The following is a 14,947-nucleotide window of genomic DNA, read 5'->3' on the forward strand; positions in this document are numbered from 1 at the left end:
ACGAAATTCATGTACGGGGCGGGGGGAAGTCCCTGAACCCTCTCCAATCTGGGACTCCTCGAGGGATGTCTGACTGCCAGTTTAGGCCTGATCCCAGGCAGTTGGACATCCCTCTCACAATCCAGGATTGCTGGCTCCCAACTGCCTGCCTGCCAGCCTGATCACCCCCTAACTACTCCCCTGCCAGCCTGATCAATGTCTAACTGCTCCCCTGCCGACCTCGTCACCCCTAAGTGCCCTCCCCTGCTGGCCTGATTGCCCCTAACAGCCTCTACCTTGGCCCCCACCACTGTGGCTTTGTGCGGAAGGACATCTGGATGGATGTCCAAAAGATGTCTGGTTTAATTAGCATATTACCCTTTTATTAGTATAGATAACATATATGCCCCTAAAAAGTTATATTATTTTACACGCTTTAAATTATACAGTACATATTCAACCTCTTTTACCCTTTTTTTTTTCTAAATATATCTTACTGATTTTTTTCACGGAGAGGAAGGGAGAGGAATAGAGAGTTAGAAACAGCGATGAGAGAGAAACATCGATCAGCTGCCTCCTGCACACCCCCAACTGGGGATGTGCCCACAACCAAGGTACATGCCCTTGACCATTATCGAACCTGGGACCCTTCAGTCTGCAGGCCGATGATCTATCCACTGAGCCAAACTGATTAGAGCCCCCCCACCACTTCTTCTTTTTTACTTTTTAGATTATCCACATTTATAGATATGGCACTAATTCATTTTTCCATTGATTTTTTTTTTAAGCAGACATGACTGTCCTAAATTGTTTGTTAGGTAAGAATTTTACAAACATTACTTATATTAGCGGTAACAGTGGAGCTGGAGAGTATTGCGCCTTCTCCAAGCTGCACGGCGAGAACCACCAATAGTATGGTGGAACTTGTGGCCCCTTCCCAAGGCCACGCTCTTGCGGCCTGCAGATGTCAGCCCTCGCATCTCCCTGTGCTTGTGGACTGGTTTGGTGATCCACTGGGTGTCAGGATTTCTTCTGATAGCTTTATGGAATGGATCAATGAGGATAACCCTCAGAGAATTTGTACGTGGAATCTTCACCAACCCAGTAAGAATTCAGGACTCTCAGAGCCCCACAGTGGCATCCAGCTCGCTCTTCGGCAACAGACTGAAGACTGAGCAAACTGTAGCTGGTTAACGCCGTGACGGACAGGCTTGCCATAGGTCACACCCTTAGGAACAGGGTGCTTGTGGCCACCATGGCGCACACGAATCCGATATATGACATAACCTTGCTTGGCCTTGTAGCCCAGCCTGCGAGCTTTGTCGGGCCGGTTGGGGTGGGGGCTGGGGAGGCTGTGGAGCGCAGAGAGCTGGTGGCACTGCCAGCAGCGCACCCTGAGAAGGAAGCACATTACACCAGGCTGCTTCTTCCTCCATAGCTCCTGGATGTACTTGTAAGTGCCCATCTTGGTTTACCTGATGGCTGCGGCCTGACGGAAAGGCTCCATTGATTTTGAGAGAGAGTGGGAGAGGGATAGAGAGAGAGAAACATCAATGTAAGAAACATCCCTTCAATTGCCTTCCTTAGGAGCCCTGGCCAGGGATCTAACTTGAAACCCAGGTATGTTCCAGGTATGTTCCCTGACCTGGAATCGAACCTGCAACCTCTCCGTGCACAGGACCACGCTCACGCTCAACCAGCCTATCCACTTCAGCCTGGCTGTTATACTATTTCTGGAATTTTATTTCAATTAATTCTCGCAAAGTCTGTGGTTTAGGTATTATTCACATTTTGCTGATGAGAAAAAACAACAACAACCAACCTCTTCGTTTGGAGACATTATTCTTCCCTCATTGCTGCGTTTTCCTGCCAGCCCTAGAAAGGCTCTTGACATTGTTTTCACTGTGTATCCAGAGACAGAGCATTCTCCTCACCACTACCCTCTCCAAAGCCTCCTCTGCACTGGTACTGAGGCTGTCCTGGAGGACGCAGAGGTTAGGTGACTGAGACAATGACAGGATTGGGACCACTGGAGCCACCGCTTCCGCCTGTCCTCTCTCTGCCTTTCTCCACCATGCTGGAGAAGGCGGGGCCAGAGGCTTCCGGCAGCACCGAGCTTCCGGATAGGCCAAGGTCTGCAGCGCTAGCTCTTTGGACACCGGAAGTGCTGCAGTCTCTCCCTCTCCCGAGTCCCTGTCGCCCGGAGGTTATAGGTCCGTGGCAAACATGGCAGTGAACTCGGTGATGGAACTGCTATTTTTAGATACTTTTAAACACCCCAGCGCTGAGGTAAGTCTTCGCTTCTTGATTCTGACTCTGCTTCTCGTCTGTGGGAATGTACAAAAAATCCTTAGGCATGCTTCGACTTTCCCTCCTGCCAGTGGCCTTAAATTCTGCATGTACACACCCCCTCCCCCCAGCTGGGTGTGGGCACCATGTATGCGGGAGAGCATTGGTGGCCAGGACATTTCTCTGTGTTATCTTAGGCTCCTGTGTCTTTGGTTGAGTTGGCTGTTCTGCTTGCTTTGCTCCCCTGCCCCCTTCCCCTCGTCAGCTTTGGGCCTTGAAAATATCTTGGTTCTCAGGTTTAGCTCAGGTGGTGTTGGGAGGGTCTCAGACTGTGTTTGACAGCAGTTCCAGAGACCGAGCAGGTCACCATGGCTTCGTGATTCCTAAATCCCTCCTCCCAGGTCCTTTTTCTAACGGGAGTTAGGTTGCCCAGATGTGACACTCATTTGGTTTAGGATTCACCCATAAGGACATGACATATTTGCACGGAACAGCTTTTGCATGGAGGAGGGGAATCAGCGGTGAAAGGAACCAATGGTGGATTTGGAACTCCCAGACAGTGAACCTCGCTCACTCCCCGCATGTCTCCCCACTGCACTCTCTGCATGTCTCCCTCAGCAGCCGACCTGGGCGTGCAGGAGGCAACGGCCCAGCAACAAAGGAAGCCAAGCCTCCCGCCTGCTCGGCCGGCTCCATGGCTCCGGTGGATGCTGCCATCTTTGTGGCTATGGGCGCCACCATATTTGTGGCTATGGGTGCCGCCATTTTGTCACAGAATGACTGTTAATTTGCATATTACCCTTTTATTAGATAGGATAAAAGCCTAAGTGACCAAATGACCAGTCGACCCATCGCTATGACATGCACTGACCACTAGGGGGCAGACGCTCAATGTAGGAGCTGCCCCCTGGTGGTCATTGTGCTCCCACAGTGGGAGTGAGCTCAACCAGAAGCCGGGCTCACGGCTGGCAGCAGCGCTAACGAGCGGCGGCAGCAGCAGGTGCAGTGGGGCCAGGATGAGCAGAATTGGCTCCCGGCCCCAGCTCAGGTTCCTCCCCAGCCGCCTGCCGTTTCCTGCACTGCTACATCCCCTGAGGGGTCCTGGATTGTGAGAGGGTCAGACTGAGGGACCCCACCGGTGCACAAATTTGTGCACCGGGCCTCTAGTCTATTTATATATTACTAGTTGTTTCCACTGTGCTCAGGAAAAATACTTTATGATTTTAATTCTTTATCATTTATTGAAAATGGATTTATTGTCTAGCATATGGTCAATTTTGGTAAATCGAGATGCATTTGAAAATATTCTGCATTTTGTAATTATTGAATGCATAATTGTGGATTTATTCATTTTTCCATTTAATTCTATTAGCTTATGTCTTAAAATTGGTAAGCTATTTTATTAGGTATATATACATTTAGATTATTAAATATTCCATTTTAATTGATCATTTTATCATCATGAAATGTTGCTGTTTATTACTATTAATACAAAATAATAAAATTTTATCTCTAATAATATTAAATACTGAAATATTCAGAAGTATTAAATTTTCCTTTTAATTGTCAAAATGAATTTTTTTTCTTTATCTCTAGAATTAGTGCACACAAAGGCTTTACTTTATCTCTATTAATACTACATAATAAAGTATTTTTAACTATTCTATTTGTTTGTTTGAAATACTTTTACTCTTATTTTGTATTCCAATTAGTACAACATATGTCTTTGATTTATTAAAATTTACTTTAAATTAATATTACCTTATAACACTTTTAAAAATGTTTTTTTTCTAGTTTTATTGAGATATAGTTCACACATATCATTATATTAGACTAGAGGCCCAGTGCATGAAAATTCATGCACTTTGGGGGCGGGGAGGTCCCTCAGCCCAGCCTGTACCCTCTCACAATTCGGGACCCCTCAGGTAGGGTCCCTAGGCCTGGCTTGAGATCAGGGCCTATCGGGGCTTTCTTTATCTGGGCTGCAGGCTGCTGGCCCCACCCCCGCCGCTGCCACTGCTTGCCATCTGTGCAGCACTGTCCCCGCTCCCCTGCCACCAGTGGCCTCCCTCTGCAGGCGACAGGCTGGGGTACAATGGCTTGGCTGGCCTGGGCTTCCCTCTTTCTTTGCTGGGGGGCGGGGCCAGCCCTGTGAAGGGCCGTTTGCCTACCTGATCACCCCTAACCCCTCTGCCTGCCTGCCTGATTGCCCCTAACTGCTTGCTTGGGGGCAGGGCTAGCCCTGCAAGGGGCTGTCTCCTTACTTGATCTCCCCTAACCACTTGCCTGCCTACTTGATCACCCCTAACCGCTGGCCTGCCTACCTGATCACCCCTAACCGCTGGCCTGCCTACCTGATCACCCCTAACCACTAGTCTACCTATCTGATCACCCCTAACCACTCTGCCTGCCTGCCTGATTGCCCCTTACCACTTGCTTGGGGGCAGGGCCAGCACTGACTTCCCGTTGGTCAGCGTCCGGTCATTACTGGTCATTACGACCCAGGGTTTTTATATATTAGGATTAAGGTATTCAACACAATGTTTTTATATTAATCATTTATATTAATAATTATTTACTTATAGCTACAATATGTTTAGTTTACATCTATCTCCTCACATAATTAACAATTGTTTTCCTTATGATAATAACTTTTAAGATCTACTCTATTACCTTCTATTTTGATTCTTGGTCTCTTACCTCACAAACATACAACGTAGGAGACACAAAATACACCCCAAAAATTGCATGCAGGAAGTATGACTCACTTTTCTTTGGTTCCTTTTTCTCCAGGAACTTGCCTCCTCAAGTTTATCTCTTCAGCTCAGTGAGACTGACCATAGCACAAGGCCACCACTTTTTATCAGTCCTTCTGCCCCATGATTTGAACTGGAAAATGTGCTAGGGGAATAAAGCAGTGGCAAATGTGAGACTCTCAATGTATGCGCTTACTGTCTGTGATCTTGGCCCCTCAAATTCTGGCTGCCTTACTTGCTCTCTTATCCTGACAAACCACTGTCTTATGGTATTTTGTCCAGCTTTTATAATTATCCATAATTACTCTATCCTTAATTACTCTGTCAAGTGGAAATACATTATTCTCTCGGAAAGTACTGATTGAGAATTTTTGTATTTTGTTTAGAGAAAAAGTCGAATTATTTATATACTAGAGGCCCAGTGCATGAAAATTCATGTACTGGAGGAGGGGGGGGGTCTCTCAGCCCAGCCTGACCCCTCTCATAGTCCTGGAGCCCTCAGGGGCAGGAGGCAACCCAGTGATCAGGGGAAGGCGATGCCCCCATTACACATCTGCTGCTGCCACTGCCGGCAGCGCAAGCCTCGGCTGGCCCTGGTTACCTGAGCCTTGGGTGGCCCTCGGTGGCTGGGCAGCCGCCATCTGAGGTTTACCTGCACCTCAGGCCGGCCCTGGACGGCCGGGGGCCTGAGGGGACTGGGCGCCACCATCTTGTGGCTGTTGGTGCCGCCATCTTTGAGGGCATGACAGCCAATTAGTATATTCCCTTCTTATTGGCTGTGGGCGCTGCCATCTTTGTGAGGGCATGATGGTCAATTAGCATATTCCCTCTTTATTAGATAGGATAAAACATAATCCTAATGTTTGGTCTCAACTCTTCCTGGGTAGCAACATAAATAATTCCCAGGATTATTCCTTATCTAGACCTTACAATAGATCCCTTCTTTTATCCTTCATCTTCGGAGCTCTGAGAAATGTTCTTGTACTAGAAGTATGAGAGATTTCTGTACTTAATTCTTTCTACCACAATCCTATTGTTCCTTTACAGATGTTTATGGCTCCACCCATCTACATATAAGGAAATATAGTACCTTCACCCTTTTTTCCATCCTTACTTCTTCTTATGTAGGGTTAGACAACTAGAAAACAACTAGCCCAGCACCAGGCAAAAAATAAATGTTGTTGAAAGAATGAATAAATAAATAGATAAATGAAATGAACTCCTTATGTAAAAAATAGTTGAGATCGTTTTTTTATTCTTCCCTTTCATTGTTAACCCATACCTTATTTTAATTTTAAAAAAAAGATAAATAAAGTATACAATAATTTGAGGTTACTCTCCTAAGGTCTATATTTAGTAAGATCCCAGGGATTGAATTTCACAAGTTTTTAGTCCATATAAAGGTATGCCAAAAACTTCATTTTTTTTTTTTTTTTACTTTGAATCATTTATTTGTTTGTCATGTAAGTGCTCACCCAGAAGTGATTTTTGACAAAAATCTCCCTGTATACACTTGGCTAATCTTGACTGGTATAAACAGTTCTTGTCATGTGAATTCCTATTTGGGAACATGACATAGCTGGTGAGACATAGCTAGTTTGTTCATTGCCTGGTCTCATTTTTCAAAGTGTCTCTCTTGGAATAAACTTAGAAATAGGAAGTCATCGTGTCATGCACTGAATTTCTGTCAGGGCCTGTTCTGTCATGTTTCTAGATCTCCCAACATTTCTTCCTAGGCCTAGAATGGCTTTCTCCCTTTTGCTTGTCTGGTGAACTGCTTCAATGCTCAAAAGTGTTAGCCCCAATATCCCAGCAACATAACATGTTTCCTCTTCTGGTTCTCCCTTCTTTCCTGGTACTCGATTATAGTGCTTGTCATTGCTGTGAATTATTTGTGTCTTTGTTTCTCACTAGACTCTCACAAGGCACAGTGTGTGTCTTACTCTTCTACTAACTTCGGTGTCCAAAATAGCAACTAGTACTTATTAGAACCTCAGTACATTTTTTAAAAATAAAATTCACACATATCAAAATCTCATTTTTAAAGTGTACAATTCAGTGGTTTTTAGTTTATTCACAAAGTTGTGCAACCATCACCACTCCATAATCCCATAATATTTTCATCACCCCCAAAAGAAACCCCATACCCAATAGCATTCACTTCCCATTTTACCCTCCCTCCAGTCCCTAGAAACCACTAATCTTTTTTTTTATCTTTATGGGTTTGCCTATTCTGGATATTTCAAATAAATGGAATCATACAATAATATGTGGCTAGTTGTGTCTGGATTCTTTCACTTATCAAAAAGGTTTCAGGTCCATCCATGCTGTTGCAAATGGTAAGAGATCTTTCTTTTTTTACAGGACCTGGAGAGCATTATGCTAAGTGAAATAAGTCAGTTGGAGAAAGATAAATATTGCATGACCTCATTCATTTGTGGAATATAATGAACAACATAAACTGATGAACAAAAGTAGATCCAGAGACATAGAAGCGTTGAACAGTCCGTCAAACCTCAGAGGGAAGGCAGGGGAGGGTGGGAGTGGGGGACAGGTAAGTGATCAACCAAAGGACTTGTATGCATGCAGATAAGCATAACCAATGGACACAGACACTAGAGGGGTGAGGGCATGTGCTGGGGGTGTGGGGGGGGGGGAGATGTGGGAGCAGCTGGGGAGAGGTCAATGGGTGAAATAGAAGACACAGGTAATGCTTTTAACAATAAAGAATTTAAATGGGGAAAAAAATGCTCCCCAGATTGCTGTAAGCTTTTGATTAATTCCCAGAGTTCTAAAAAAGTTTACAGCAATCTGGGGAGCAATTTTTTTTTTTTAAGAAAAATGGTTGATCCTTATAAGAAAAGCAAACTTTGTGGATATTTAATTTGCCCTCTCCTCACCCCTACCCCTCCACTGCTCCAGCTCTGTGGTAGCCTTAAAGCCCAACAGTTTCAATTACGGTGCAAACCATCAGTCTGGTAGCCCCTGGAGGGGACAGGATGGAACTGGAGCTCCTAGGAAGTCACCTTCCCAGAGAAGTGTCACCATTTGACCTTTTTGGTGGTTCTGTGAAAGACTCCACTTCAAGGCTGTCTTTATTTGACCTGATGCAGCATTCCCAGTGAAAACAGCCTTTTCCTGAGGGCATTTGACAAAAACAATCATAGATAATTATGGCTGCTTGAGGCAATAGATAGCATTTGGAACAAACAACAAGCTATTTACAAATCACTTATAAGGGTTTAGCACACACAGTATATAAAGGACTCTCCCAACAATAAAAAGACAATCAAATTTAAAATTGGATAAATGATTTGAAAATACATTTATTCAAAGAAGATATATGAGTGGCCAATAAGCACTTGAAAAGATGCTTATCATTATTTGTTAGGTAAAGGAAATCAAAACCACAGTGAGGGGAGTATGGCAAAATGGGTAAAGGGGGTCAAAAAGTACAAACTTTTAGTTATAAAACAAATAAGCCATGGGGATGTAATGTCCACCATGGTGTCTATAGTTAATAATACTGTATTTCATATTTGAAAGTTGCTAAAAGAGTACGTCTTAAAAGTTTCCACCATAAAAAAAAGAAATTTTGTAATTATGTATGGTGGTGGCTGTTAACTAGAAGTATTATGGTGATCATTTCACAATGTATACAAATATGGAGTCATCGTGCTGTGCATCTCAAACTAATAACTGGTATATGTCAATTTTACCTCAATAAAAAAGAAGCAATGAGACCTTATTCACATCCACTAGGATAGCTCTAATCAGTAAGACAGACAATAAACAAGTGTAGAGAGGATTCTGAGAAACTGGAGCTCTCATACACTGCAGGTAGGAATGTAAAATGGTGCAAAAACTTCGGCAAACTGTCAGTTTCCAGATCTTGACTGTTATAAGTCACACTGCTATGAACACAGGGTTACATATATTCTTTCCAATTGGTCCCTCAGGATTCTTAGAATATATTCCCAGATGTGGAATCCCTGGACCAAAAGGTAGTTAATTTTTGAGGTAACTCCATATACTGCTTTCCATAGTGGCTGCACCAGTGCTCTAGGTTCCCCTTTTCTCCACATCATCACCAGCACTTGTTTGTTGATTTTATTTATTTGATTTATCTGCTACAACCTGAAGACTCTGGGCTAATGAAGCCCTGGAACTGACTGCTCTAGCAGGAAGTGAGATGGGACAGAAGTAGTTCTCAGTATTGTGGTGCTTCATATTGGCGGTCCAGATTTTTATTTTATTTTTTTCAAATATGGAGGGCACCACCTGTTTCATTTCTAGGTCTTTCAACCATGATCTTTGATCTTGTGTTTGGAATCATATACTTTTGTTCTTATCTTTTTTCCTAACTTGGGCAGCTATCTTGCCTTGAATTCAGACTCTCTGAACCCCTCGCCTAATTATTTTTTGTATTCACTCGATTTTTCCAGTGCAAATATCTTAATAAATTTTGAACTCAAATCATAGCCTTTAGTGTTCTTGATCCTTCTTGACCATCAGTCTTTGGGTACATTTATCTGATCTCTTGCCCAACTACTACTCTGTATCTTCACTTAGTAGATGATGCTAAACCTCATTCCTCCTTTGCCACCCTGCAATGACTCTTCCTTAGCAAGATATAAAAATCTCTAAATATGTAAGTCCTGTGGTGTGACCCATGAAAGATTATGTAACCAGCCTTTTGGAGACATACTAACTTTTCCTGACCTCTAGAATCCAGCACACTCCATGAATATGTTTTAAATAGGTTGTTTATAAAGCAAACATTTGTATATCAGGTTACTCTAATTCTGGAAATAGATTCCCCTAGTGAAAAGAATGATCCTTGTCTTAAAAGATGAACCATAGTACATTAAAATTTTGAAGAGTTTATTTGAGCAAATGTTTATTTGAATTGAGCAGAGACAAACCAAAAATGGTTGTGAGCTCTGTAGTGGCAGAAGGTAAGGGAAGGGCTTTGTAGAGCAGACGCAGAAGCAAGCAAGAAAGTTACTTGATTAGCTATAGTTTAAGTTACTGCCTTATTTGGGAAAGTGTAGTTGGCTGTGATATGTTGTTAAGTTTTGATTTCTTAACCTTAAGGCATTTATAGGAATTGATTCTGGCTTAGGTTTTAGTTCGCTCCCTTAGGCTGCCAACACATTAAAACCATCTTATCCAATAAGATTTTTGTTTACTTATTTTATCACTTACATACATTTAAAATTATTATTAAAATTTCCTACTTTGGGCCCCTTGAAAATGCTTTTGTTCTTGTTATTTTATTGTGTCAACTCAGACTGCACTTTTACTGGAGATTGATTCCATCTACAGTGATGTACAATAATGATGTACAATAATGTAAGATGTACAATAATGTAAGATGGCTGAGCCGAGTCAAAGTTCTTGAGCGCTTTGTGGAGTGCTTTGAAGAAATTAAGGTGTTTTTTTGTTTGTTTGTTTGTTTTTTACAGAGAGGAAGGGAGAGGGATAGAGAATTAGAAACATTGATGAGAAACATCGATCAGCTGCCCCCTACACACCCCCAACCGGAGATGTGCCCACAACCAAGGTACATGCCCTCGACCGGAATCGAACCTGGGACCCCTTAATCCGCAGACCGATGCTCTATCCACTGAGCCAAACCGGTTAGGGCATTAAGGTATTTCTTGACGATAAGGATCTGGGAAACTTTCCTCAGCATAATGATGATAAGTGGGTCAACACCCTGATGTTTTTTACAGATCTCTCTGTTCATATTAATGAACTGAACTTAAAGTTACAAGGTTTTGGCAAAAGTATTGACGTTATGTTTGGATACATAAAAGCTTTTGAAAGTAAAGTTAAAATTTTCAAGCGAGATGTAGAAACTAAAACTTATAAGTATTTTCCTCGAGTAACAAAGTATTTTGAGAAGGCCAGTGCAGCTGTACAAAACAAAATGGAACTCTTGCATATGAAGTACCAGCATGTTTTAGACTCGTTACTTGACCAGTTTAGTGATAGATTTAGTCAATTTAGAAGTCTAGAACAGACCATGAAAATAATTAAGTATCCTGATGTAGTAGTCTACAGTAGTTTGGAATTAAATGGTTTCCAATGGATGCAAATTGATGATTTGGAGATGCAACTTGCAGAATTTCAAGACAGTATCTGGGCTCAGGTGTTTGTCAACTTGAGGTCAAAGCTTGAGAATCTGGAAAGGTGCCGCTTGGAGAATCAAGAGGAGTGCCACTACGAACAGGAAATTTGGAGTGCCTGGAATCGACTACCAGACACTTTTAGCACCCTGAAAAATATAGCAATGGCTTTACTCCCAATTTTTCCCTCTACATACTTTTGTGAGGCCTTATTCTCAGCATTAAATAATATCAAAACCAACAAAAGAAACAGATTGACAGATGAAGTTAGTAGCGCTTGCTTGGGCCTGAAGTGTACAAAATACCAACCTTCAATTGAAGATTTAGCCAATGAAATTCAGCAACAAAAAAGTCAGTAATAGGCAGGTTAGTTAAAGAATTCCCCCTTCCCCCTCTCTTATCTTAGTTCACGGCACCCCACACAAGCTAAATAATATCAAGACCAACAAAAGAAACCGACTGACGGATGAACAAAGAAGTCACTAAGCAGGTAAGTTAAATATTTAGTTTTTGGTTTATTAAATACAATTATATATAACAATTATACATTTATGTTATTTAAACTATAAGTATCACGAAATAATGTTTTTTCCTCAAAGTGACACACTACCCGAGTTATGCTCAGTTTTTTGGCGAAGTTTGACACACCAAGATCAAAAGGTTGCCCATCACTGCCTTAATCCTTTCTGTGGTCTAAAAAAATGACTGTATATGCCCCAGCTGGTGTGGATCAATTGGTTGAGCATCCTCCCATATTACCAGTTCGATTCCCGGTAGAAGTAATCAAACATGCCCAGGTCACAGGTTCGACCCCTGGTAGGGGCTGTGCAGGAGGCAGCCAATGGATGATTTTTCTCTCATTGATGTTTCTATCTGTCTCTCTCTCTCCCTTCCACTCTCTATAAAAAATTCAATAAAAACATATTTTTCAAAAATGAATGTATATCTATACTCCTTTATTGGTCTTTTCCTTGAGGCCATGGTAGTAGCAGTACCCTGGCCTTGGTCTTTGTTTTAAGGTTGTATTTAATGATAACACATTTGATTTGGTGACAAATGATTTCATTCTCCAGCCTTGTACATCCTAGGGTCTATATTCCCTTTCAATTCCACTTGCTCACCAACCACCTTATTTTTGAGCTTGTCTCTTTCTTTTAGTACCTCATCAATGACAGCTAATAGCAGCTGGCTTATTCTTTCAAAATTCTGTCTCAAAATCTCACTGAATGCCATGAATGCATTAGCTGCATTTTCTGTCTTCGTGTTACTGCAGGCGATAGTTTTACTAAATTTTTGCCTCCAAATACAATTAAAAGATCCTAATGAAGAGTTAGGCTAACCATTTAATGAACCTACATTGAAGTCCACCAGCCAAAACTCATTATTCATGAAAAAGAGCCAAGTATCACTACTTGGTGAAAGCCTCCAAATAATAAAGAGGGGCCCATTAACAAGGGGGAGGAAAAATCCAAAGGAAACACACAAGCAGAGAACAAAGAAAAAAAAACACTAAAAGTAGTATATTGTGGCTACAAAAAAAGAATGGGATATGAAAAAGAACATGCCATAAAAAAGAGATTTGGGAATTAAAAATGTGTTTGCTGAAATAAAAATTCAATGGTTAGGTGGAAGACAAAATGTAACATAAGAATAGATCATTTTAAATTCCAAATAAAGTTCAACCTTAGTTCAGAGTTGCAATTGAAACCATAGGCTGTGTGTTACATTGTAGGTAATAAACATCCTAGAGGAGAAAGACATTTACTGACAATAGTGTTTGTACTCACCGTTACCCTTTTTTATTAAGGGGAATGTTGGAGATTATTTGTATTCCAGTTACCATAAATTCACAAAAAATAATAATAAAAGAGCTTTGGCTGGATGGAATGAAAGTCCATTCACACACTGTATATTAAGCTGTGCATTTATTGCATGTTGCCATTATGAAACTGAGTTTCTAGCTGGACTGCTGAGAAGGACCGAAACACCACTCTCCAAATTACTTTTAACAATGTTTCCATATTATCCCCTTGAGACTCTGCCAAACGGCAATCTTATTTTATATGTTAGTTATTGTTGTAGTATTTATTCATTACATGTTTATTACAGAACATTGTGTTTGATGGAGAAAATCCAATCACCTCCGCTGTGATATTCACACCAACACTTGGCTGGTTAATTTACTGTTGATGACCTCAGAATCTTTATTCAGTCATTCTGCCGCTGTGACTGGAGTGAATAACTAGCTAGTCAAAAACAAGGCTTTGTTTTGGTTTTCTTTGTAAAGGTCATTCTAAACTCATAATGAAAAGTATTTTTCCACTTGAGGAACTATCTCAGAAAGGAAACAAAACCCCTCCATCCCCCCCCCCTCCCCTTTAGAGCCTCCAGAAAGAAACACAGTTTCAGCCAACATCTTGATTTTACTTTATTGAGATTGGTGTTGGACTTATAACCTCAAGAACTACCTATAATAATAAAAGGGTAATATGCTAATTAGATCGACTTCATTCCAGATGTCATTCCGGACGTCCTTCCAGACAAAGCCAGGGCCGGAGGGAATCCCGGGTCCCAGGTGCCAGAGGAAAGCTGGTGCCGGCAGCTGGGGGAAGGAAGGCCTACTCTTGCATGAATTTAGTGCATGGGGCCTCTAGTATAGTAATAAATGTTTACTGCTTACACCTGCTAAATTTGTGGTGCTTTGTTACAGATAGAGAAAAATACTACCCATAGTTAGGACGCTATTAGCCAAGGCGAGAAATATGGTGAACAAACTCTAAGAAGAGGGTGGAAAGGCAGTAAGGAAATTATTAAATGCAAGAGAATGTAGGGCCGGAGTTATGTGGTAACAAAATGTGTGTCAATACTTTTGCCTGCTCTGATATAGAAGATGGAAAATAAACCTTATGAGTTTATAGATCTCTTATATTTCCAGGCAGAGTGGTGAAAGTACCAATTCGCTTTTTATAGCTGATGATGATAATGCACAAGAAGAGAGAAATAAACTGGAGAAAGAACTGTTTGATTTTAAAATGAAGAATTTTGAGGAAATATTTCCACTCAGGCACTTGGCACTTGTCATTTCTTATAGAAAAAGAATGACTAGAGGGTGGGGCCAAAATCCCAGAGGGAGGAGCCAAGAAGCAAGGTGAGTGATGGATTAGGAAGTCACCACCAGAGGGACTATCCCAGACTTTAGTGCAGGAGCCCTGACAACAATTTTAGTTTTGTGTCTCCTGTTTCCCTCGCCCCCTTTTTAACTGGGAGTGTCTGTGTGGTTTTTACGTCCTAGAAACCTGGACTGAGTGAAGCCACTCCCAAGTAGCCACACCTGAGAAACAGTACCTGAGGAGTTTCAGCCATAACTGGACCTAATTTAGGTGATAAGATACTGATCTTAAACATATGCCATGATGGATGAGGCTTTAGGGTACAGGGTCAGTACATTTGGCATGTAGGTGGAACAAGACTTGTGGCCAGAGGGTGGACTGTGACGGGAAGATGGCCCTCAAATCCTCCCTTCCCTGTGCAGCATACAGCTCCTCCTTTCAAGGTTGAAATTCATTTTCCTTCCCTTCCATCTGAGCTGGCCTTATCACTGATTTTGACCAATAAAAGGTGGTGAGAGGAAGGCCTGGTAGTTTCTGCTTTCACACTCTTGGATCCCTGAGCCTTGTGGAGAGCCTCTAGAGACACCACATGGAGAGAAAAGCCACCTAGGGAAGGAAGGAGATACCCTAGTCAATGACAAGTGAGAGAGTTCTCCTTGAACCTTCTAGCTCAGCTGAA

The 14,947-nt window shown here is 42.0% G+C and overlaps 1 pseudogene; it reads right to left on the reverse strand.

The window, feature by feature from the left end:
- Positions 1–762: 762 nt before the first annotated feature.
- Positions 763–1,462, reverse strand: LOC103287417 (60S ribosomal protein L15-like; annotated as a pseudogene).
- Positions 1,463–14,947: the final 13,485 nt, after the last annotated feature.

The sequence above is a fragment of the Eptesicus fuscus genome, chromosome 5 (genome assembly GCF_027574615.1).
Source record: "Eptesicus fuscus isolate TK198812 chromosome 5, DD_ASM_mEF_20220401, whole genome shotgun sequence".
Taxonomy (NCBI): Eukaryota; Metazoa; Chordata; class Mammalia; order Chiroptera; family Vespertilionidae; genus Eptesicus; species Eptesicus fuscus.